The 24,392-nt window shown below is 38.1% G+C and overlaps 2 long non-coding RNA genes and 1 other non-coding gene across 3 annotated transcripts in view; all 3 read left to right on the forward strand.

Moving 5' to 3' along the window:
* The window catches only part of LOC111560982, a 126,736-nt gene that overhangs the window by 1,824 nt on the left and 100,520 nt on the right, over positions 1-24,392 (forward strand). The gene's annotated exons all lie outside the window — the stretch shown is intronic.
* On the forward strand, positions 11,327-11,456 carry LOC111561221. The gene has a single exon (XR_002743576.2).
* The window catches only part of LOC123385912, a 54,573-nt gene continuing 43,857 nt past the window's right edge, over positions 13,677-24,392 (forward strand). The window contains exons 1-2 of the long non-coding RNA XR_006599178.1: positions 13,677-17,414; positions 23,499-23,594. This is a non-coding gene — a long non-coding RNA (uncharacterized LOC123385912). The remainder of the gene's footprint in view (positions 17,415-23,498; positions 23,595-24,392) is intronic.

The following is a 24,392-nucleotide window of genomic DNA, read 5'->3' on the forward strand; positions in this document are numbered from 1 at the left end:
TCTACATTACTCAGTGCTCATCAAGATAAATGTACTCTTAATCCCTTCACCTATTTCACCCATTCCCCATCCTCCTCCCCTCTGGCAACCATCGGCTTGTTCTCCAAAGTGAAAAGTCTGTTTTTTGTTTGTCTCTTTTTTTCTTTGTTTATTTCTTAAATTCTGCATATGGGTGAAATCATATGGTATTTGTCTTTCTCCGACTTATTTCATTTAGCACTGTACCCTCTAGATCCATCTGTGTTGTTGCAAATGGCAAGATTGTATTCTTTTTTATGGCTGAGTGTATATATATATATATATATATATATATATATATATATTATATCTTCTTTGTCCATTCACCTATGAATGGACAGTTAGGTTGCTTCCATATCTTGGTTGTTGTAAATAATGCTGGAGTAGACATAGGGGTACATATATCTTTTCAAATTAGTGTTTTGTATTCTTTGGGTAAAGACTCAGTAGCGGAGTTACTGGAACATATATTCTATTTTTAATATTTTGAGGAATTTCAATACTGTCTTCCACAGTGGCTGCACCAGTTTGTATTCCCACCAGCAGTGTATCGGGGCTCCGCTTTCTCCACATCCTTGGCAACATTTGTTGTTTCTTGTCTTTTTCATTTTAGCCATTCTGACAGGTGTGAGGTGATAACTCATTGTGGTTTGAATTTGCATTTCCCTGATGATGTGTGATGTTGAACACTTTTTTCATGTGTCTGTTGGCTATCTGTATGTCTTTAGAAAAATGTCTCTTCATGTCTTCTGCCTATTTTCTATTTTGATTGTGTGTGTGTGTGTATGTGCGTGTGTGTGTTGAGTTGTATCATTTTTTAAAATATATTTTGAATACTAACCCTTTATTGGGTATGTCATTTGAAAATATCTTCTCTCAATTAGTAGACTTTCAGTTTGTTGATTGTTCCTTTGCTATGCAGAAACTTTTTACTTTGATGTAGTCCCAGTAGTATATTTTGCTTTTGTTTCCCTTGCCTCAAGAGACATAACTAGAAAAATGTTGCTAAAGTCAGTGTCAGAGAAAGTACTGTCTGTGCTCTCTTCTAGAATTTTTGTCATTTCAGGTCTCACATTTAGGTCTTTAATCCATTTTAAGTTGTGTGTGTGTGTGTGTGTGTGTGTGTGTGTGTGTGTGTTGTAAGAAAGTGGTCCAATTTCATTTTTTTCATGTTGCTGTCCAGTTTTCCTAACACCATTTGTTGAAGAGACTGTCTTTTTCCCATTGCATATTCTTGCCTCTTTTGTTAAAGATCAGACCAGTTCCTTTAGGGAGAAGAGTTAAGGGCTTACTTTCTGAAACCATGTGACAATGACTGCAATTAAATTACGGTAGTAAAAGCTGTAGGAAATATCAAGCTGCCTAGATTTGGGGGAGTTTTGGTCCCACCAGATCAGAAAGCATGGAAAAGGCCAGGAAGCCCTCAGAGACATGTTTTCTATTCTGTATGAACATGTTAAACCAGCATGGTGAGTCTTAATTTTGGGAGGTGACTTTCAGACTTGTTCTTGTGGTCAAGTCCCTCTGAGTCACTTCTGGGGACATCACAGAATAAGGACCCATCTTCCATGTGTTATATAAACCAGGAGCAATTTTCTTGATTGAAAATTCTATAATCATATGTGTACAGGTTCCATGCCTCAAAAATTTATACATAAAATATTTCTAGGAAATGTCATCTATAGTGATGGTCCTTCTTGTATCTTTCCTCACCTCCTTTCCTGGATGGAGACTGGCTCTTGCTGAGGCTAGGTTGTAGAAGTAAGCCTTTGGAGGACTTCCGTATTAGCTCAATAACATTTAAGAAGGTTTGCTAGTGGAAGTTAACCATTTCTGGGTATAGAGTTTGATTGCGTTTTAGTCCTCTCCATTTTCTCCTCCATTCTTTGGACTTGAACATGGAGCAGAGATAGAACAGAAGATACTTGCTCCATGTATATCAAAGGAGAGGCATGGACAGGTTTGGGGAGAGGAAGGGGAGTGATGGAGTGAAAGAAAAGGCAGAGCAAAAGAAGACACAAGGGCAAGGTGAAGAGAAGGGAGAGAGGACACCTTTTTCAGACTGTCCTCACAGAGCTAGGGACTAAAAACTCATTTGTATGGGCTGAGCCCAGGAGGCAGATTGAGGAAATTAGAGAAGAAACCCCCAAATCTGTCTCACCAGAAAGGCTTTCTATTAGTTAGAATATATTGGTTGAATCTAGGGTAAATAGCTGTTTGAATATTTTTCTGGAATTGATGTTGGTACTTGATAGAGTAAGATTAAGAATTTTTTTTTTCTCTCGGGGTGCCTTGGTAGCTCAGTCGGTTAAGCATCGGACTTTGCTCAGGTCATGATCTCATGGCTAGTGGGTTCGGGCCCTGCATGGTGCTGTGTGCTGACATCTCAGAGCCTGGAGCCTGCTTTGGATTCTGTGTGGCTCTGCTCCTTCCCTGCTTGTGCCCCTCTCTCTCTCTCTCTCTCAAAAATAAATAAACTTAGAAAAAACTGAAAAATGAAAAAAAAGAATTTATCATTCTCACATCCACAATAAAGGACTTGATATAAAGATTTTGCATAGGGGCACCTGGGTGGCTCAGTCGGTTGGGCATCCACCTTCAGCTCAGGTCATGATCTCACAGTCTGTGAGTTCAAGCCCCACATCAGGCTCTGCACTGACAGCTCAGAGCCTGGAGCCTGCTTCAGATTCTGTCTCCGTCTCTCTCTGCCCCTCCCCCACCCTCACTGTGTCTCTCTCTCAAAAAAAAAAAAAAACCCCACAAAAAATATAAAAGTTCTCATCACAAGGAAAAGTACTTAAAAAAAAAAAGATTTTGCATATTCTGAGTTTTTCTAAGTAAACCAGGACATTTGTTTTGTCAATCAGTCCACACTAGGTAGCCAGTAATAGCAATATTTTTTGAAGTTACTCTGTGGCAGGCACTGTGTTAAGTGCTTGATACAGATTATGACATTTAATTTTTGCGTTATGCCTAAGAAGTAGGTTATCGTGATTCCATTCGACTGAAAGAGCTGAGGTTCAGACAGGTTAAGCAGCTTTCTCAAAGGCATACAGCTAGGAGAGGCAGAGCTCAAATATCTTATTCCAATACCTTTGTTGGTAATCGCTCACTCTACTGCCTCTGCATCAGAATTTTAATAAAAATGGAAGAAAAATCTTGCCATTAATTGTGTGTGTGTGTGTGTGTGTGTGTGTGTGTGTGTGTGTGTGTGTGTGTGTTTATGTGTTAATTGGGAAAAGACTCAACCTTTGAAAACTTAAACGTTTAATTTTATAATAGTTTTAGTTTTACAGAATTATTGTGAAAATAGTACAGAGGGTACCTGTATTCTCTATACCCAGTTTCTCATTTTATTAACATCTTACCTTAGTATGATATATTTGTTACAATGAGTAAACCAACATTGATACATTATTAGCTAAAGTCCATGGTTCATTCAGATTTCCTCAGGTTTTATTTATGTCCTTTTTCTGTACCAAGTTCCCATCCAGGATATCACACTACATTTAGTAGTCCTGTGGCAGTTCCTCAGACTTTCTTTGTTTTTGGTTACCTTGACAGTTTTGAGGATTATCTTGTCAGATATTTTGTAGACTGTCCCTCAGTTGGAATGTGTCTGATGTTTTCCTCATGATTAGGGTAATATGTTTTTTGAAGGAACATCATAGAGGTAAAATGCCATTTTTATCATTTTATATCAAGAGTCATCCTGTCAACATGACCTGTCACTGTTGATGTTAATGTTGATCACCTAGCTGAGGTAGAGTTTGTCAGGTTTCTCCCCTGTCAAGTTACTCTTTCCTTCTCTTTCCATGCTGTTCTCTGTGAAAGAAGGTCACTCTGTGCAGCCCACACTTAAGGAGTTGGAAGTTGTGCACCACCTCCTTGAGGATAGAGTATCTATGCAATTAACTTGGAATTTATCATGGTGGATTTGTGTCTTTTCCTTATTTATTCATTCCTATTATTTATTTGATCATTTATGTTAGTATGGGATCATGGATATTTATTTCATATTTTGGATTATAATCCAGTATAACTTTATTGCTCAAATTGTTTTAGCTTTGGCTACTGGGAGCTCTTTTAGATGGCTCCTGTGTCCCTGTAATACATCAAGTTAAATTTTTTTTTTCCTCTCTGGCACTGCAAGATGCTCCAGGCTCATCTTGTATATTTCCTGCCCCAGTCCTTGAATCTGCCATTTTTCCAAGCAGCCCTGGTTCCCTTCATTGGAGAATTAGCATTAGAAACCAAAATATGGGCCCTAAGTGTGCTCATTGCTGTTGGGATATTGCTTCTAGGTTCTCTCAGCTGTAAAAGAGCAAGAAAATATATGCGTTATACTTATCTTTAAATTTTTCTATATGTAACCATCTGTATCTACATTAAACTAAACATGAGTTCATTCATACTAGTATCTCCAACTCTAATTTGTCACTACACGGATCACTCTAGCCTTCTCCCCTCATTTATCTGTAAATTCTCACAGATTTCTCCAACAGTGAGAAATGAGGTTCCTGACATTTATCATCCATTTACTTAATTGTTTAATTCTAGTATACATGTATAGCAGTATCAGAATTTTTAACCCAAATCCCCAAGGAAAACAGCTTTATCAGCTGGAGCACAGTACCACGTACAGTTCCTTTTTACTTTGGTGTTACAGATTCTGCTCATTTCCAAAGTTGCTTCAGTCAGTACCATTTTCCCCACTCCGTTCAGTGAGGTGTGAACAAATGTTCACACATTTGTAATATAGTTGGTTGCTTGTCACAATTTGTATTCCATTCTGGGATCTTCTGTCCTCCTAAGTAATTTTTTTTTTCTAATTTGCATCTAGTTTACAGTAACACAGAGAATAGTTTCAGCATCCCCCCCCAGAATCCATTGCAATTCATGTTCCCAACTTCACCCTCCAGACTCCTGGCAACCACTGATCTGTTTCCTGTCTATACAGTTTTGTCTTTCCAGAATGTCATATAATTGGAATCATGCAGCAGGTAGGTTTTTCAGACTGGCTTCTTTTGTTGAGCCATGTCTTTGTGTCTTGATAGCTTGTTTCTTTTTATCACTGGCTAGTATTCCATTGTCTGGATGAACCACAGTTGTTTATCCATTTACCTGTTAAAGGACATGTTGGTTGCTTCCAATCTGCAGATTTCTGTCGGATATAAGTTTCAAGTCATTTGGATAAATACCTAGGAGTGCAGTTGCTGAGTCATATGTTAAGACTGTGTTTAATTTTGTAGGAAACTGCCAAACTGTCTTTCAAAATGGCTGAACCATTTTGCATTCCCGTCAGCAATGAATGTATGTTTCTGTTGCTCTGTATCTTCACCTGCATTTGGTGTTGTCAGTTTTTTGGATGTAGTCATTCTAATAGTTGTATAGTAGTATCTTGTTTTCACTTGCGATTCCCTAAGGACAAATGATGTTGAGCACATTTTCATATGCTTATTTGCCATTTGTAGATCTTCTTTAGTGATGAGTCTGTTCAGATCTTTTGCCTCCTTTTTATTCTGCCTTTTATTTTTTTTAATATTGACTTTTAAGGTTCTTTTGCACTTTGGATATGAAGCATTTATCAGACATGTATTATGCAAATATTTTCTTTCAGTTTATCTTCTCATTTTCTTTCCAGTCTTCCAGGCTTGTCTTTTCATTTTCTTAGCAGTGTCTTTAACAGAGCAGAAGTTTTAATTTTAATAAAGCCCAGCTTATCAGTTTTTTTCTCATAATCTGTGCTATTGACGTTGTATTTACAAACTCATTACCAAACCCAAAGTCATGTAGATTTTCTCTTATGTTTTCTTCAAGAAGTTTTTATATTTTTCCATTTCATATTTATGCCTGTGATCGATTCTGAGTTAATTTTTGTGCAAGGTGTAATGTCTGTGTTCAGGTTCATCTTTTTTTATATATGGACATTCAGTTGTTCCAGCACCACTTGTTGGAAAGCCATTTATTTATTTTATTAGAAAAATATTTCTGTCCAATTTGTGGAACTAGAGTTCTTTGAAATCAAGCTTTGAGAACTCTGGCCCAGTCACTGAAGTCTTCTTGTAACCTCCATATGCTATTTTCTTTTCACCCATCTTCCTGCCAAATCAAATGCTAGCTGCTGCCTACTGAAGATAACTACAAAAACTTTCTTATTTCAATACACTGGAGAGAAACTGGTGTGTGTGTGTGTGTGTGTGTGTGTGTGTGTGTGTGTGTGTGTGTGTGAGAGAGAGAGAGAGAGAGAGAGAGAGAGAGAGAGAGAGAGAGAGACAGTAAAGTCCCTTCGGGAGGGGAGGTTTGTAGAGGAAGCGGCAGTGGTTGGAGACTCTCTACTTTATCCTTGAAGATAGAAAACTCTTAAGATGGATAGAATTTAATTAACATACTTTTGAGACAAACATTATCTCTTAGGAAAAATAAAGAATTTTGCATTATGTACATACACCTGTGTGTGCGCAAGTGCACGCAAACACACTCCCACCCCCACACACACCCACACCTACACACACCCACACCTACACACACACCACACAGGTCTTGGAGAGAGTCAGACAGAAGCTCTCCATTGTCACATGCCTCAACCTCAGGGAAGTGGGGAGCAGATTTTCATTAACTGTGATGTATGTTACAACATAAAGCACATGAAATTAGCTACATACCTCACAGTCCTGTTTATCTGAGTGTGTGAAAATCAGACATACATTTATTTTATTTTATTTTATTTTTTTGCTTACAATGAATTAAAAATAAAGAAGAGTGCCATCTTGTGGGCATCTCTGTTACTACCACAATCACATCAGATCCTGGTGGAAGTCCATCAACCCTAGAGCACCATTTGGCCTAGGAACACATCTGTATGTAATGTATCAGCTGAAGGCAACGGATTAAAGACATCTCTTCAGTTCTTTTACCTATATTAAATCATTCTATGGACTTTTATTTTCATAAATGACTAAAAGGTACTTCCTAATAACCTATAAAACCATTCATGGAGGGGCATTTAAAATAAAAAATGGCATATTATCAGTTCCTTTACATACTCAAATTCCATTTTGTATAAGAAGTTTTGCTGACAAGTTTCATGGTACATGAACCTACATGGAATGGGAATTTCAGAAATTTCCAGGGAGAATGTTTTGTATTTATCATTATATTGAGTTTGGTTGTGGTTTTCAATCCATGCTAGTCTTGTGTTAAAGAGTATGGTTGTTACTTATTTATCAGTATGAGCAAAGAACCAGGAAAGACCACTCAGTAACAGGACAGAAGTTTTAGTAGCAATTCAGGAACCACTGAGTCAGATGGTGGACTACAGGCCAGGATAGGGAACTGGATCCTGGAAAGCTCTTCGACAGGATGGAGCCAAGGATGACAAGTCATGCTACTTGTCGCTGAGACACTCCCTTCTAATTCCAGGCTTACTGGTTTTTTTGTTTCGTTTTGTTTTTTTACTATGAGACCTTGGGAAAATCCCTACACCTCTTTTTTTTTTTTTTCGTTCTGTGAAATAACACCTTTGAAATACATCTTCTCCAGGGTCTCTTCGAGGCCTGAAATTTGATTTATCAAAGAGAAGGACTCATGTCTCATTCATAACCAGGTTTCCTGGTTAAGGGTGGGACTTATCACAGAGATATTTATTTTTAGTGAAGCTTGTAGATAGAGCATTCTGAAGCCATGGAAATGGTTTATATTTTACATAGTAACAAATTATGGAAATACTTGAATGTAATTAACTCCTTCAGTATTGGTATCCTCACTTTGAGTTCCTGTAGTCCTATAGGATGAGGTATCAGAGAAAAGTCACACTCACTTCCATTCAGGGACTGAGGCAGGTGGGCCCTCACTGCACTGAAGATATATTTTCCTTGCAGATGTGTGCACTTGACATCATAGCATTTTAAGACATCTTGGGCAGTGATGGGTGACATTATCCACCCAGACACTATATCAACCTCATGCTGTCAGTATCTGACAGTAGTATTGATTCTAGGGAAAGAAACCATCCCTTACATGGCCAGCTAAAGGACATTCAGGATGGGTGTCATTTCATGAGGAAGACTTTCTATGTTCCCAAATGAGTAAGGAATGTTGCTTTCTGTATGTGTTTAACGCCGTGTATTTTAAGAGTTCTTATAATCTAAGAACTCTAAAACATTCCTCTTTGATGGAGTGAATGCACTTTAAGTTTTTTTTTGGGGGGGGGAGGCGAGAAGGGTCCAAAATCCAACAAGATACTAGAAGCTTCAACCCCACATTGCATCTTATCTTTGTCAAAATTATGTTGCTATGGATTGCTAAATGTGCCCTTTAAAAAAATGTGGAACAGAAATCATGCTGATGGCATTTTACCACAAGAGAGCGCTCTAACAAAACACCTCACAGCTCAAAAATCTACATCGACCTTCTCAAACATTTACGTGCTACAATTTCAGGCTGGTCTTGTGACATAAAGCTCAGTGTCACAAATATTGTTTCAAATTTTATGAAAAGAGACTTTTTGAAGAATGTTGGGAGCCTGAGAAGTAAACCCTGAGCACAAGTTAAACTACTTGGTTTAGCTGGAGATGCTTTATAATTCCTCCATCAATTTCTAAAAAGGGGGCAAAAGAGTTTAAAAACCTTTACTGTCTTTAACAACAGACCAAAAAACACAAACTCAAAACACTTTAAGAGCATTTTCATTTCCAAACTACATCCTTTATGGATAATTTTCCTAAGAATTTGGAATCTAGATATGTAATTGAATAAAAAACAAAAGCAACCAAACAAATCCATTCTCTAATCTAGATAAAATTGTCAGAGAAAGTGCTGTGTTACCTCTTCCAGGATACAGATACTAGAGAAATGAAGTAGGGGAAAGGCTATGTGATTGTCTTTGAAGTAAATTAAAGCACTCGGACTGCATTTCCCTCGTGGACAGATAATACTTGAGGGCATTATTGCCAACAATGAATATCCTTTACATTTAAACAATCTTTACTGATAATAAAATAATTAGAAAAATTTATGGGCATGTGCACTATTATTAACATGGTTTTGCCTAAAGGAGATTCAGATGGTTATTCACGGATGTTATGAGGTTCTCCACCCCCCCCCCTTTCAAATGACATGTTTATACTTAAGCAGCACTTCTAAATTTTTAATAGAGATGAAGAGATTCCATTTAATTAGGTAGAGTGACTTGTTTATGTGCAGGTTATACATTTACGAGTTCTAATGAAGAACAGAAAATACCTATTGAGCAGCCTTTGAAGTTTCACTTGTTTAAGGATAATTGTAAACCCAGCTCAATGGAAATAGCATCTCAGTCAATCCACTGACTAGAGAGTAGAGCATAGGGAGTTAAGTCTAGGTAAAATAATTGTACAAATCACATGTCGATCAATGCTCAAAGGATTTTTTTCCCCTTCTAAATCAAAGCTCTTCCATCTTCTGTTTGATTGGAATATTGAAACTAGGTTATAGGAATAAATGTTAAGGATATAATAAGATTTTTTTCTTTCTTAAAATCCCCCTCTATTTATATAAAGCTTTTCTCTATGTTTCTTTCAATTTTTACTTTTTATATTCTGTGTAGCCTATCTTATTTGCAAATTAGAAAACTAAGCCATGCTACTGTCAAACGATTTTTCCACATTCATAAATCCTTTCTGAAAATAAGTTAATTTTTTCTTAAACTCTGACCTAAGGTAAAAAATCCAAATATTTGTGTGCCTCAGATGTACCACAAAAAGGCCACCTAAATTAATGAGGTTTCTTGAATTGGTGTACAGAAATGAATTACAAAGCTTAAGAAGTCCAAGAGATTTCTCGTGATTTTTAAAGCAATATTAATGATCATATGGAATGAGAAATTGAGCTTTATGTTATTAATATTGGATTAGTCTTTATTTCCCGAAAGCTGGTCTATTTATGGGTATGTAGGATGGAATAAAAGTCTGAAAAGGTTAATTTTTTTTTAAGTTCTGTAGAATGTCTATTTTCTTTCACTTTTTATAAGTTTCCCTTTCAACGGTAGTTGCAACCTGCATTTGGAGTGAGTCCAGGAAGCTTTAATAATAATGTAATCGCTGGTGGAGCCACTCTTAGGGGAGGGAGTGGAATCAATGAAATGCTGCGCGCAGGTTCCTGACAATATATTCATCTTGCTATTATCGTGGCTGATGGATTGTAGCAAGGAGACTCCTAGGGCTTGCATTTGCCATCTTTAGTATACATTATAATTTCAGTGTGGAAAAAAAACCCCAGCATACAAAAGAAATAAAGCCATCCCTGCCTGAAAAGTAGTACCTTAAAAATGTACATTGAAAGAAAAGATATTTGTCTTGTTGCAGGGAGAATAGAGAGTAGAGGATAGAAGGCGAAAGAAGAAAGGAAAAGAAACCGTTGCCCTTTGCTTAGCTTGCTGACCATATTTAAGGCTCTCGAACATTTTAGTAGTTGCGCATCCATTTTCTCTTTCTTCTGTGTGCTTGTCTAATTTATTTTCATAAGAAAACTCTGCCCCTCTTGTCTGGAGCCAGCATTATGCAGCTGAAATCTTGGATGGTATGGGTTTAAGATCAAACAAGACCTAATAAGGTGGGATTTGTTTTCTTATTGATCTTTTTGTTGCTTGGGTCCTGCTGACAATCTGCAAAGTGATGGGGAGGTATTAGGGCAGCAGCTCTTCAGAGAAATGTGTTCTGGCTGGGGCTCCACCTCGAAATAGGAGAGCAAGAGACTTAAAACAGCTCAGAACAAGGGGCTCAGGGCTTGAAGAATGGAAGTGGGTTCAGGGGAATGGCCACCAGCATAAATATTAAAAGTGGAAGATATTAGGAACACTCTGGGTGGCTCAGTCAGTTAAGCGTCTGACTTTGGCTCAGGTCATGGTCTCACGGTTTGTGGGTTTGAGCCCCACATCGGCCTCTCAGCTGTCAGCACAGAGCCCACTTCGGATCCTCTGTCTCCCTCTGTCTCTCTGCCCCTTTTCCCCCATCTCAAAAATAAATAAACATTAAAAAAAGTACAAGATGCTAGATGATTTTTTTTGTTTATTGTATTTTTGGTTCTGGCAATTTGGCCAATGTCCTTGATTAGAGTTGATCAACATGCCTAATTCAGGTCTAACTTAAGAAACAAAAGCCTCCCGACTTTGTGGGAGACCCTGGAAAGTAGGGCAGGATACCATCCATGTAAGAGAAAGGCAAAAGAGTTTGATACCTTTTTTTAAAAGTTCCCTTAGGAGTAAAAAAAAAGAAAACACACACGCAAAAAAAACAAAACTGAGGAAGTATTTAAAGGAAGCTGAAGGAACTGGACATTTATTTTGATTCAGTTTCTTCTTAAGGTGAAGATAACTCTTTGTAAATGTCCTAGAGAAATATAGTAGCTTTCTGTTCACCCTTTGCAAGTGAAAAGGGTGGATCGTTCCACTGCTGACATTTATTAAAAAAAAAAAAAAAAAAGGAAGCTGAAGGAAATTAAAGTGAGCAAAAAAAAAAAAAAAAAAAAAAATTAGTGGACAAATTAAACTCCCTGCTAGTAAATGGAAAGAATCAGGAGAAAAACGTTGGGGGGTGGGGTGGGGAGGAAAGGTAACTGTTATTAAAAATAAATCATTCTGGTCCAGTCTTTCAGAAATAAGCAATTGAAGTAAGCACCATTTGTGGTCTTATTCAGTAACTTAATTGAACTAACATTAAAATCTGTCTCCTGTTAGGGTACGTAATGCATAGTTGATGCTCCTACAGGATGAGAAGCACAGCATTTTCATATTATTGGCAAAGAAGAAACTATGCCTATTGATTCTGTGTTATTTAGGCAACCACTTCAGTCAACTCAGGTATCAAGGATCATGTTCTGCTTCTGCCCACCTTCCAGTGTTGCAGAAAAGCGAGAGGGAAAAACACCACAGAAGGGAGTAGCCATTACAAGTGAAATATTATCGAGGACAGTGGAACTCCCCCTGACTTCTGGAGGCTCTTTGGCAAGGTATTTACAGATGCAGTATTTCTGTCAGCCTCCTCCCTTATTCCACTCTTTGTTCCTTTAATGGACAAATTAGCCTTAGGTTCTTGTTAAACCTGTTCCTTTTGGGAAGAGAAAATAATGTATGTCCTCATGAATAGGCACCACCAGGAGAAATGTCATTTGGAGTAGAATGCCCTCTTTCCAGTGATGCTTTTCCCTGGGGGTGAGGAAATGAATGTCACCAGCTGCTTGAATGTCAGCTCTTCAGTTGGCCTCACTTTTAAGTGCAGTCCTTTGGCACGAAGGGAATAAGAGATTCAAAATTGTCCTAGTGGGAAGAAATATAGGATACACCTAGTCATATTTGGGCAAAGGAGAACTTCCTTCGATATTGGAGATGGGAAGGAACTTAAAGGCCAGCTACTCCAAGCTTTTCATTTCTCAGATGGGTGCATTGAGGCCCTTTGAAGTTCAGTGAATTGTTCAAGTTAGCGCAAGGAGTTAGTGGTAGAATAATTTTGCTCCTGCAGGGCACTTTTGAGGAGGAAGCTTCTGGGGAAACAGGCACATCTTTTTGGGACTGGGAGGGACCTTGAGATAAGAGAATTATGGTCCTTGTTCTCCAAAGTGTAGTTCATGGACCAGCAGCATTGGCATCACCTGGAGCTTATTAGAAATGCAGCTTCTCAGTCTCTTTTAGACCTGCTTTATTAGATTCTGAATTTCAACAAGATCTTTAGGTAATTTCTATGCATGATAGAGTTTGAGGAGCACTTTGCCCCAAACACCAGCTAAAATGATTGGGCAGCTCAAAGCTGCCTAATTTCAGCAAGTGTGATAATAACTTCTAAAAGACACTGTTGTAAGCAACATTTTTAGCTGAGGTGAGTACATTAAAATTTAAAAATGCAAAGAGTAAAAAAGTGATGCTATACAGTAAAGGTGAAGATTCGGGGAAATGGTTACACTAAATGATACAACTCTTCTGGAGGGCAATTTGGTAATAGGTATCAAAGCCTTAAAAATTTGCATACCCATTTGATCCAACAATTCCACCTTCCAGGAAGTTACTCTGGAGAAATGATTGACTGGTTTGAAAAGATGTGTGAGGGGGCGCCTGGGTGGCGCAGTGGGTTAAGCGTCCGACTTCAGCCAGGTCACCATCTCGCGGTCCGTGAGTTCGGGCCCCGCGTTGGGCTCTGGGCTGACGGCTCAGAGCCTGGAGCCTGTTTCCGATTCTGTGTCTCCCTCTCTCTCTGCCCCTCCCCCGTTCATGCTCTGTCTCTCTCTGTCCCAAAAATAAATAAAAACGTTGAAAAAAAAATTAAAAAAAAAAAAAAAGATGTGTAAGAATGTCGTAATGTTTATGATAGCTTGAAAAGTTGTAAGCAGCCTAATATCTAATAGTAGAGAATAGTTAAGGAAATTATGAAACCTACAGAGAAATACTATGCATTCACTTAAATGATAATAAATTAGAGGAGCATTTAATACTCCAGCAATCTGTTTACATATGTTTTTTAAAGGTTTTTTTTTTGTTTTTTTGTTAAAGAGAGAGAGAGAGAGAGAGAGAGCGCGCGCGCGCGCGCGCGCGCGCGCGCAAGTGGGGGAGGGGCAGAGAGTGAGAGAATCCGAAGCACACTCCACATTGTCAGTGCAGAGCCCTATGCGGGGCGTGAACTCGCAAACCGTGAGATCATGACCTGAACCGAAACCAAAAGTTGGACACTTAACTGACTGAGCCATCAGGGTGCTCCACATATATTTGTTGATAAGTAAAAAACTCACGTTACCATCTCTGTATAAAATGGTCTCCTATCTTGTTTAGAAATAGGTATATAAGTTTAAAATCCAGATGGCCATAAAGCTAAATGTTAACAGTAGTTACTTCAGAGGGTATTATAGTTATATATTTCTTTTTTGCTTATATTCATTTTATGGCTCATTTACAACTGACCTGTATTAGTTAGCTAATCAAAGGTGGTAATATAGTTATTGTTTTGGAAGAGCATTTTTTTCTTTAAATGTTGAATATTTCTCTTCCAAGGCTACATTCCTAAAAGAAAAAAAACATTTTAGCATCTTGTGTGCAGCTTTTTCACTATGCTGAGTACATTATATTGAAACTTTCTATTAAGTGTCTTTCTCCTCCAAGACTGTGAACACGGATGACAAAGACTGAGTCTCTAGCGTCCTTGTATGTAGGCCTAGCATGGAGCTTGGCACTCAGCGTGCAGTTAACACAAGTGTTTTAAATGGATAAACGAATAGATGACTGTCTACAGACTTTTTTTATCCATGAGTGGTTTAAAGTTCTTAGCATGCTGGAATTGATTGCAATTGCATATAAGTAGTGTGCCTGATGAGAGAACTATGGAGGGCAAAGTTCTGTCTGACATGTTGGTTTAGAGGCAGTTTCTACTCTGGTAATAAATTGTTCTGTGAGGTGTGGGCTAGGGTTGAATGTGTGTAAGGAGGTCAGGCTGTAGAGGCCTCTAAAGGCTCAGAGGAAGTGTGCTTCCCAGGAGCAACCACCCTCTACTCCCATGAGGAATCCTAGGCTATTGTGCCCAAGTGGGAGTTAATAGGCAGTGGAAACTGGGTTTCCAGGTCCTGGTTTGTTTGTTTTATTATACTAGTTGTAACTTTAGGTTTTATCTCATTAGGCAACAGAGTTTTGAGAGATTTGAAGTATTGCTAACTAGTGCTTACTCTGTTTCAGCATTATGCTAAGAAGCATTTGCAAACATTCTTTCATCCAGTCGTATTGCTTCCTTATGAGGGAGGTACCCACTCTACAGAGTAAGAGACTGAAACTGCAAAAGGTTAAGCTACTTGTCTTTTCAGATACGAAGTTCAGACGCAAAGAGGTAGAGCTGGACTCCAGACATGGGGCCCTGAACCCAGAGCCAGGCCCTCCTGCCATGTTATAAAGAAGCTGGAGGATTGGGATTTTCTCTTGCTCTAACACACTTCAGTGTGACTCTGACTGTGGAGATGTCCCTGGGCCTTTTTGAATGCCTCCAGTTCTCCTTGTTAGATTCTATTTGAGAATGGGTCTCCACTTTCTGTGGGTCAGGTAATTTCTTTCTTGCTCTTGGGTCTAAGTGAAGTCACCAGAAAACTTATTTTATAGCAAAAAAATGTTAGGAGAATAAAAAATATTTTTAATAAAGTAATTCATGTAATAACATGCGATAAAGTTCAAGAAGGTAGTTTGCATACTTAAAGGTAAACCCTAGCTTTAATTTGGCTTATAATTTAATTATAAATTAATTTTAATTCATAAAGTCATGAGAGAATTCATGGAAGATTCATTGAATATATATGGTTTGTTTCTTGAGATATCCCATTTTCTGTATTTCTAAATGTTGACAGTATACAAAAATAAGTTATAATCTGTAAAATTGAGGAAATATTTCCGGTATGGAGTAGTATAGTAATGAAATATGAACATTTGTTTAGAAATCTTCTTGACTGCTGTACAGTTGGAATTTGCATAGTAATATGGAAGGATCTTGAAAAACATCTGGGGAAGGGTCATGATTTGGTCCAAATTATATATCCAAGAGGTTTCAAAATCATAAAATGATATAAAAGTACTCTGGATTTTTCTTACTACCCCAGCCCCAAATGGGTTGTATCTTAATTGTAACAGTTTGTGACTTACTTTTATTTGTGTGATTATCTGATCGATATGTGTCTCTGCCACTAGCCTTTGAGCTTCATGGGAGCAGGATAGCCACATCTGTCTTGCTTGTCATTGTAGATACTTAGCACATAATAGCATGGTGTAGCATGTAGTGATAATGGCAACAACAACAATGAATGAGAATGATAGCTGATACTTACAGAGCCCTTACTGTGGTCTAGGTAGTGTTCTAGGTGCTTAATACTAACTCATGTATTGGAACTTCTGGCAAACATTGGTTGAATGATTTTGATATAAATGGAAAAGAACTTTGAGTTTATACATCTGGGAACTATTTAGTGTTGTGGAGGTTTGGGAGACTGTCTTTCACAATGAGAACTGGAGGACCTTGGACTCAACGTGATTCAGCAGAATGTAGCTTTTTTTTTTTTCATTCCTGACAAATATTTAAGTTTTCATGTTTTCACATTCTTTTTTATTTGCTATTTTAATATCCCCATAGCAGATATTTAAGATACAAGAGAAAGGCTAGACACCATGTAACTACTTAAGGAAATAGAATGGCAATATGATTAAAATTGGGCTTTAATTTTAATGAAGTCTTTGACTAGCAACTATGAACATCAATAGTGGGAGGGGAGGATCGTCTTTCCAGAAAGTTTCAAGCTGACATCTGTGTTGCTACTGCAGTAACCTCCACTTAATTTATTGTCATTTACTGCAAAAATTGATGAGAACATAACCTTTGTAAGGTTTTTATGTTTTATTGGCTATAAAAGATAAAATATGGAGTAAAAGGAAGTAAAATAGTATTTTGTTAGGTTGGGGGATGGATTTATGTTTTAACTAACTGATAGAATAATCAGAGGGTCATAAAGATCAGAGTCTCTGCCTCCTATCTCTTCCCTTTTTTATGTGTGCATTCAACAAGCTTCTCTTTGTGGCTGTCAGGCTCATGGGAGCTCACCCAAACACCAGGCCCCCTTTGTCCAAGGGCATTAACTCAGCTGTGTAGATGAAGAGTATCACGGAGGCTTCTGTTGCAAACATTAAGCAATTGGGATAAGTCTAAATGAATCAGATACTTGACATGTGCAAATGGGATATTTGTTCACAGGGGACTCCGGGCTACATTGTGTCTTGAATGAACAGGCAAAAACAAAGTGTGTGAGTTAAATTGAATTTTGCAGGAAACACACAAAGAGATCCGGATCTTTGGGAATTGCTGGTGATTGTGGTTTAGGGGTGGATGCTGGGAGGGCCCAACCCCATCAATTTCCCAATATACTCTCTCCTGCCAAAATCAAACAAAATACAACAAACAAACAAAAAAAGGAAGGAAGGAAGAAAAAAAAGAAAGAAAGAAAGAAGAAAAGAAAAGAAAAGAAAAGAAAAGAAAAGAAAAGAAAAGAAAAGAAAAGAAAAGAAAAAGAATAGAAAAGAAAAAAGATAGCAAACAAATTTCAAAGTGATTCTATTTTGTTGTCTAGGACAGTAGTTCTCAAACTGTAGCCCACACATCAGAATCACCTGGAGCACTTGTTAAAACCCAGATTTCTGGATGCCACACCCAGAGTTTCTCACTGAGGAGGTCTGGAGTGGGGCTTGAGAATTTGCATCTCTAACAAGCTCCCAGGTGATGCTGATAATGCTTAAAGACCACATTTAAGAACCACTGCTTTAGGCACTCAGTTGTCTATGCTGTAGCTAGGTGGATGTGCTTCAAGGAGCTGTAACAGTCCAAGGAAGATATTTTCTCACCTCAGAAGTGGATGGCCAGGTGAGTCTTTAGGGGTAGGTGTGTGTTTCGTGTGCAAACCAGGGTCTGTCCTAAGGGTAAGTAACTGCTTTAATTTTTAGAGCTTTCAGTCTCACTTTCGGGCGAGGAATAAAATACCCAACTTAATATCTTTCCTTAAGTGTTTTGTTTTTGTTTTGTAGGATTTGCTTCTAAAGTAATACACTAGCTTGGAACCTCTTGAGGGTGCTGGTCTGTTTTATTGCTGTGTCCTGGATGCTGAGCATAGTGCTATGTACCATACCTGCTATATAATTTGTAGTGCAGAATGAAAATGTAGGGCTCTTTGTTCAAAGTTAAGAATTTGAAGACAGTGACAGCAGGGCATTAACTCCAGTTCCCTTTAATTGTGAATTAATCCCTTCTCAGTGGAGGTCACTGTGTGGCTACACAGATTGAACACCCAGAAGGTGGTCCTGCTTGTCACCTAATAGATACTCCACAGGAGCAAGCAAAGGATCCTCACCAAAAGGATCTCCACTAAAGATTGACCAAGAAGGATTTCAGAGAAGGATTTGAAGGATTTCCTGGTTTGACTCCTCCCTTCCCTTTTTTTGGTGGAGGCATGTGCTGTCATTTTATGTAGGTTTTGTAGTTATCCTGGTACCTGTTGCACCTGTTACCCCCTTGATAGCTCAATGAGGTAGGCATTATGATCCCATTAAAAAGGCTCAGCTGTGACTTTGCCTGTTTCCTGAAGTCCCATGCTTTTAAATTTTTTTTTATTTTTCTTTTGTTATATTTGCCTCTCAGAGATGTTTAGCTCTTTGGCTCGAAGACACACAGCTAGTGACATTTGAACAGGAATTTGAACCCAGTCTTCTGAATCCTGGATGAACATTCTTTCTACTACTTACCCCTGAAGAAAGCAAATTTTGGAAAGTTCATTGATTCTATTGATATCTTTGAGCTCTGAAGCCTTAGTATTGAGCCAATAAATCTAGTTGATTCCTGGTCTGTACGCATGTGCTATTTAGTTCTGAGAACAAATGGCTCCTCAGATACACCCTATTATCATGAGAGTCTGGCCCTTTAAGTTTTGCTGCTGCTGGCTTGGAAGATTTCATATAAGTTAATCTCCCAACTCCCAGTCTTCTTCTGCAATGCTAACCATTGTTTAGGTTAAAGAAAAATATTTCTTGATACATTGTAGGTCTCCTCTGCCTCCACTCTCGATTTACTTCTGTGCACCTGATGCTCACTCCCCGGTTCTCCATGGTTGTGAAACACTACCTCCCAGGGGATGAAGCTTGGTGGTTATGGCTGCCCATGACCATGGACCAGCTGTCTGGATTTGAGTCATGCTTCTCTCTCTTACTTGCTGTGTGATGTTGGCCATGTTTTTGATTTAACCACATTTGAACTTATTTCCTGATCTGTAAAACAGGGATAATGCAGTAATAGAGTTTCGATGTGATGATTAAAAGCCATAACTTAATGCTTTGGTAATAGTATTACTGTGTTGAGGGATGACCCCACGCATACCTAGGCAGTGGATCAAATTTATTTAGTTTATTCTCTGATGCTTATTTAATGCTTTCCCTACTCCCTAGGAGAGGACTCTTGGAATTTTGCCTTTTCTCATGGGATATCTGCGCTGTACAGTATTGAAGATTTCAAAGCAAAACAAAAGAAAAACAGTGGACGGGATGGTACTGCCACAATTTGCAGAGCAGTAAATGTTTTGAAGTAGACTTTTTTGGGGGGTGATGGGGAATGCCATGTCAAAAATAGTACTACCTCGTAGGTGGTCATGCATTCCAACAATGTGAGGAGAGGAATATGTGTAAACAAGTGTGTAAAGCACTCATGAACTTATCATTAGAATCTCCCTTCCTCTTTCCAGGTTCTTCCATCTTCCTTTCACCCCACTTTTGGAATGCATTTGGAATAAATTGAATCTATATTTGTATGGGGCTCAGGGAAAATAATTTTACTTCAGTGTACTCACTAGAGCTGCTCATCCTCAAAATTCTTTCTATCAGTTGGCAGTATTTAGAATGTATGCAAATGTTTGCCAAGATCTTGTTGTGTTTTTCTACATCCAGAACTATTTATGCAGCTAAAATGTTAAAGTAAACGTTAAGGAATGAAAGGAAGATGAACGTATGTAATTCCAGCTGCTTTGTCCTGATGACATTAAGGAAAATGGAGGCTCTATATATTTGAGCCTTTGGTACCACTTCAGGACCTGCTTGCTTCATCCCTTTTGACCTTCCTGTACCTGTGCAGCAGCCAGTGGTGCAGCCCTCCTTTCTCTCCATCTATTCTCCCACCAAGAAAACAACCCAGGGTCCTGAGCAGCTGTTTAGAGTCCTTGTAATAAGGATGAGATTCCTTAGATTGTCGCAGAGCAGGTTTTGTTTTTTGTTTTTTGTTTTGTTGTGTTTTTTTGTGTTTTTTTTTGTTTTTTTTTTTTTGGAGGATGGGGTTGAGTGAACGGATAATAGCTGCATTGCAAACACTAAGTTGATATTGCCCATCAAAGCTTAACTGAAGGATTTACTCCAAATGCTTAGAGGATTCTTTACATTTTTGCATTGTAAAAGCCACATTGTTAGTACCCAGTGAGAGACCCTTCTGGTGTTGATGAGACTCGTGCCATCCCTTCAGTGATTTGCTGCCCCTCTATCTGGTTGACCCAAATGATCAGGGATGACATAGACACCTAAAACCAGAGATAACTTAAGAACTCCCCTATTGCTATGAGGTTGTGTCTTCCCTCACTGTACATAAAAAGACAAACGAGCTGATGGTTTCTCTGGTGGTTTTCCTTCTTTCCACTTGGGTTTAGGCTAATGAGCATCAGATGGCTGCTTCCACAGAATTTCAGTGCTAAGTGAGCCATTAGATGCTGACTTGGACTCCTCTCTCTACTTTTATTTCCCCTCAGTGCAAGAATACCCTTCTCCACCAATACCTCTGCTCTTCCTTGTGAATTTCTTCCTTAGAAATTCCTGATATAAACCATCATAGACCCCCTCCTTCTTGCTCACCTCAACGTGGAACATTTCACTAAATATTTTTGGTTGTACCTCAAATATCTCCAGATTGCCTCTCTCCCTTGTTCCCACATTCCTTGCTCTTCTGGAGTCTCCTACTGCTATCCCTCTCCAGTCTCCCTGTCAGTCTTGTCCCAAACTCCTAGAATGAACTAAACAGTGCTAGTATGCATAACCTTCATTGCTTCTCAGAATTGAGTCCAAACTCCTCTTTTATCATGGGATAAAATATTTTTATTGTTCCTCCCTTGCCTGCCTCTCTAGCTAAATCCATTGGCCTCTCAAAATCAGCTGGAATGCATTATTTTATTCTCCCAAATGGAGCATATTCCTTAATTTTCTGGGCCTTTTTTTGTGAACTCTTCCCTCATGCTCTGTCTGGATTACTATTCTCAGCTCAAAACTCACCTCCTCCTTGAAGTCTTACCTGACTCCTCAGGCAGAGTTGACTCTTCTCTTCTTTTGACTTTGTATGACAATGTTAAAGCACTGGTAGTACTATATTGTACATAATTTTTAAGAGCCGTTTTTTTCTTTCACTTTCATAAGAATACATTTTAAACATATTTTTATAAACTGGTAGCATACATACCAGAGTGTTAAATATATATGTGCAGTTGAAAGAACAACCACCATAAAATCAGACACTTAGGTGTCTATCACCTAGCCTTAGATAAAGGACTTTGCCAATCCCCAGAAATCCCCTTTTTGTCCCTCTCTGGTCTCCTCTGCTTCCCCCACCTCCTATAGGTAATCAGTATTTTGAATTTTATGTTAATTATTAACATGCTTTTCTTTGTAGTTTTTAAAAAATGCCACGTGTGTGTGTGTTTGTGTTTGTGTGTGTGTGTCTATTCCTAGGCAATACATTATTTAATAGGGTCTGTTTTGAACTTTACATAAAATGGAATTGTTCTGTGTCTATATATGACTTACTATGTTTATAAGATTTATTTGGTTATGTGTTGTCATGTTTCATTTTTTCATGATTGTATAAATTACCTTTTACAAATACGTCATTTTATTTACTGAATCTGTTGTTAATGACTTATTTCTAGGTTTTGCAGTTATGAACAAGGCTTCTGTGAACATTTTTGCTCATGTCTTCTGGCCCAGAGATAGGATTGGCATTAGAAATATATACTTGGGGGGCGCCTGGGTGGCGCAGTCGGTTGGGCGTCCGACTTTAGCCAGGTCACGATCTCGCGGTCCGGGAGTTCGAGCCCCGCGTCAGGCTCTGGGCTGATGGCTCAGAGCCTGGAGCCTGTTTCCGATTCTGTGTCTCCCTCTCTCTCTGCCCCTCCCCTGTTCATGCTCTGTCTCTCTCTGTCCCAAAAATAAATAAACGTTGAAAAAAAAAAAGTTAAAAAAATATATATACTTGGAAGAAGGACATCTGGGTAGAATATATATGCAGATTTACCTTTAGCAGACATTTCCAAACATTTGTCAAAGTAGTTGTGTCAGGGACTGTATCTTTTTTATTTTGGTTTCCCTAATACCTAAGATAGTGAATGCCAAACATAGTTGCTCAATACATAACCATTGAGTGAAAACAGATGATAAAGTAGGTGTTATGCCATAGCCCTTGTGTATGAATAGCTCTGGGAAATAAAGTCAAAGAAAGGACCTTTTCTACCCCCAGCTTGATCTGATAGAATAGGGCTCTTAGCCTGGTATAGTATGATACGTTTTAATAATGATATAGATAGGAGTGATAGAATTGTAACGTCCCATACGACTTTTGAAAGGATTCTTGGAAAATGAAGTTGAAATTATGACTGTAGCAGGCAGAAACCTCAGAGTAGAATGGGTTTCCAACTGCAGTTAATAATCTTTTCCCAAATTACAGAGGAGCTAAATTTTGGGAACTAACCTGTCTTGTCATGTGCGTCTTTCTCCAGTGCATCTTCTGGAGTTTGGAGATGGGTGTAAACACCACAAATTTTGAGAATGGGTGTAAACACCACAAATTTATAACGCTACACAGAGAAAGACACAGATGGACTCTCTGAGTAGCAAAACACTGCTAAGCCCTGTTAACAACATGCAGATCATAAATTGGGATACAACATGAATTTAATTGTGTTCCTTGAAATACCTCTATAAGGCAATATTTTAGGGATCCCTTCTCTTATCCAAGACTTATTTAATAAATTGATTCTTTTAAAAAATCTTATTTAAAAATAAATTGAGGTTTATAGAAGAGTTGCAAAGATGTAGAGTTCCTGTATACCCTCCACTCAGCTTCTGTTGATACTAACAACGTCTTATACAACCATGATATAGTTATGAAAACTAAAAAATTAACACTGGTGTAATACTAAGAATTAGATTATAGACTTTATTCTGATATCACTAGTTTTCCACTAATGCCCTTTATCTATTCAACACACAATCTAGAATACCATTTGTATATAGTTGTCTTGTCTCCTCTAATCTGTGAAAGTTTTTCAGTTATTCCTTGTTTTTCTTGATGTTGACCTTTTTGAAAAGTACTGGTTAGGTATTTGTAGAATGTCCCTCAGTTTGGGTTTGTCTGATGTTTTCTCAGGATTAGACTGGATTATGGATTTTTGGGAAGAACCTCACAGAAGTGAAGGTGTCCTTATAACATTGAGTGAGGGGTAGATGCTATCAGCATGACTTACCATCAGTGAACCTACCTTGATCATTTATTTAAGGCTGTATTTGCCAGGTTTCTTTGCTGTAATGTTAAAATTTTTCTTTTCCCTTACTCTAATCAGTAGATGGAAATCACTAAGTCCAGCCCATACTCAAGGAGAAAAGAATTAAACTCTACTTCCTGGAGTGAGGAATATCAAAGAATTTATGGATATATATTAATACCACCACAATTATTAATAAATATTTTGCAAGATACTTTGAGGCTATGCAAATATCCCTTTTCTCTAAATTGGTTTATTTAAGTCAGAAAATAGAACAATCAAACCCTAAGAACAGAAATCAATTAAAAGAAAATTGTGACAATCAAAGTCCCCCCCCCCCCTTTTTTTTTTTTTTTATTCAGTGGGTAATACCAGCTAACCCATTGTTTTTTCAGGCCTTTGCTGAAAAGGTTTCTCGTGGCTTAATAGTTGAGCAGCTGACACCCATGTAATAGGAGGAGTGGACCAAAGAACAATTCCTCTATATCCAGGTCTGTGGATTACCTGTACCTCCTCTTACTTAATTGGCATTGATGACATCCATTTGCAATATTGTCTATTTTGAGATATTGAGAGTTGGACCTTATTTTTTAACAGAAATATTAAGTAGCAAGCATGCATAATTTCTTTAGACAGAGCAAGAGGTAAGCATTTCATTTCCCTGTATTTGTCTTTTGTTGCAACTTGGATTAATTACCATTTGGGATAAGTTTCTCAAGGCTTTGGGGTGCCAGGCCTTATGAATACTAGTGTATTCATTAATTAATGAATCAAGCCTATATATTTTTTCTAAGTGAAGAAAATGGACAAGAATACCCCCAATATACAATTGAACTTTCTCAAATGTTTCCTGGCACAAAGGGAAACTTCATATTGTAGGTTGTGTGTCTTCACTTTAATGCTGAAGAAAAGTTCTAAAATAATCTCTTTTTGCCCAAATTTCATTAGGTAAATTTTAGAAAATTACCTAAAATTTTTTTGGGGGTCCTATATTGAGTGAAAATGAGGAAATAAATAATTCAAGAACATTTCTTAGACTTGAAGGACTTGTGGTTTCAGAATGAAAAGAACCTAGTACCCACCAAAATGGATGAAAATAGAACCATACTAAGGGACATCATGATAACACTTACAAGCTCTTGGGACAAAAAGAAGGGCCTAAAACTTCCAGAGACCAGGGTGGGTGGGAGTTATATACAAACAGTCAAGAATCCAAATCACTTGGGACTTTGCATGTGCTCCCCAACTAGAATTCGAAACGTAGCCAAAATAGCAATGAGGTATAAGGG

This window comes from Felis catus, chromosome B3 (genome assembly GCF_018350175.1).
Source record: "Felis catus isolate Fca126 chromosome B3, F.catus_Fca126_mat1.0, whole genome shotgun sequence".
NCBI classification, from domain to species: Eukaryota; Metazoa; Chordata; class Mammalia; order Carnivora; family Felidae; genus Felis; species Felis catus.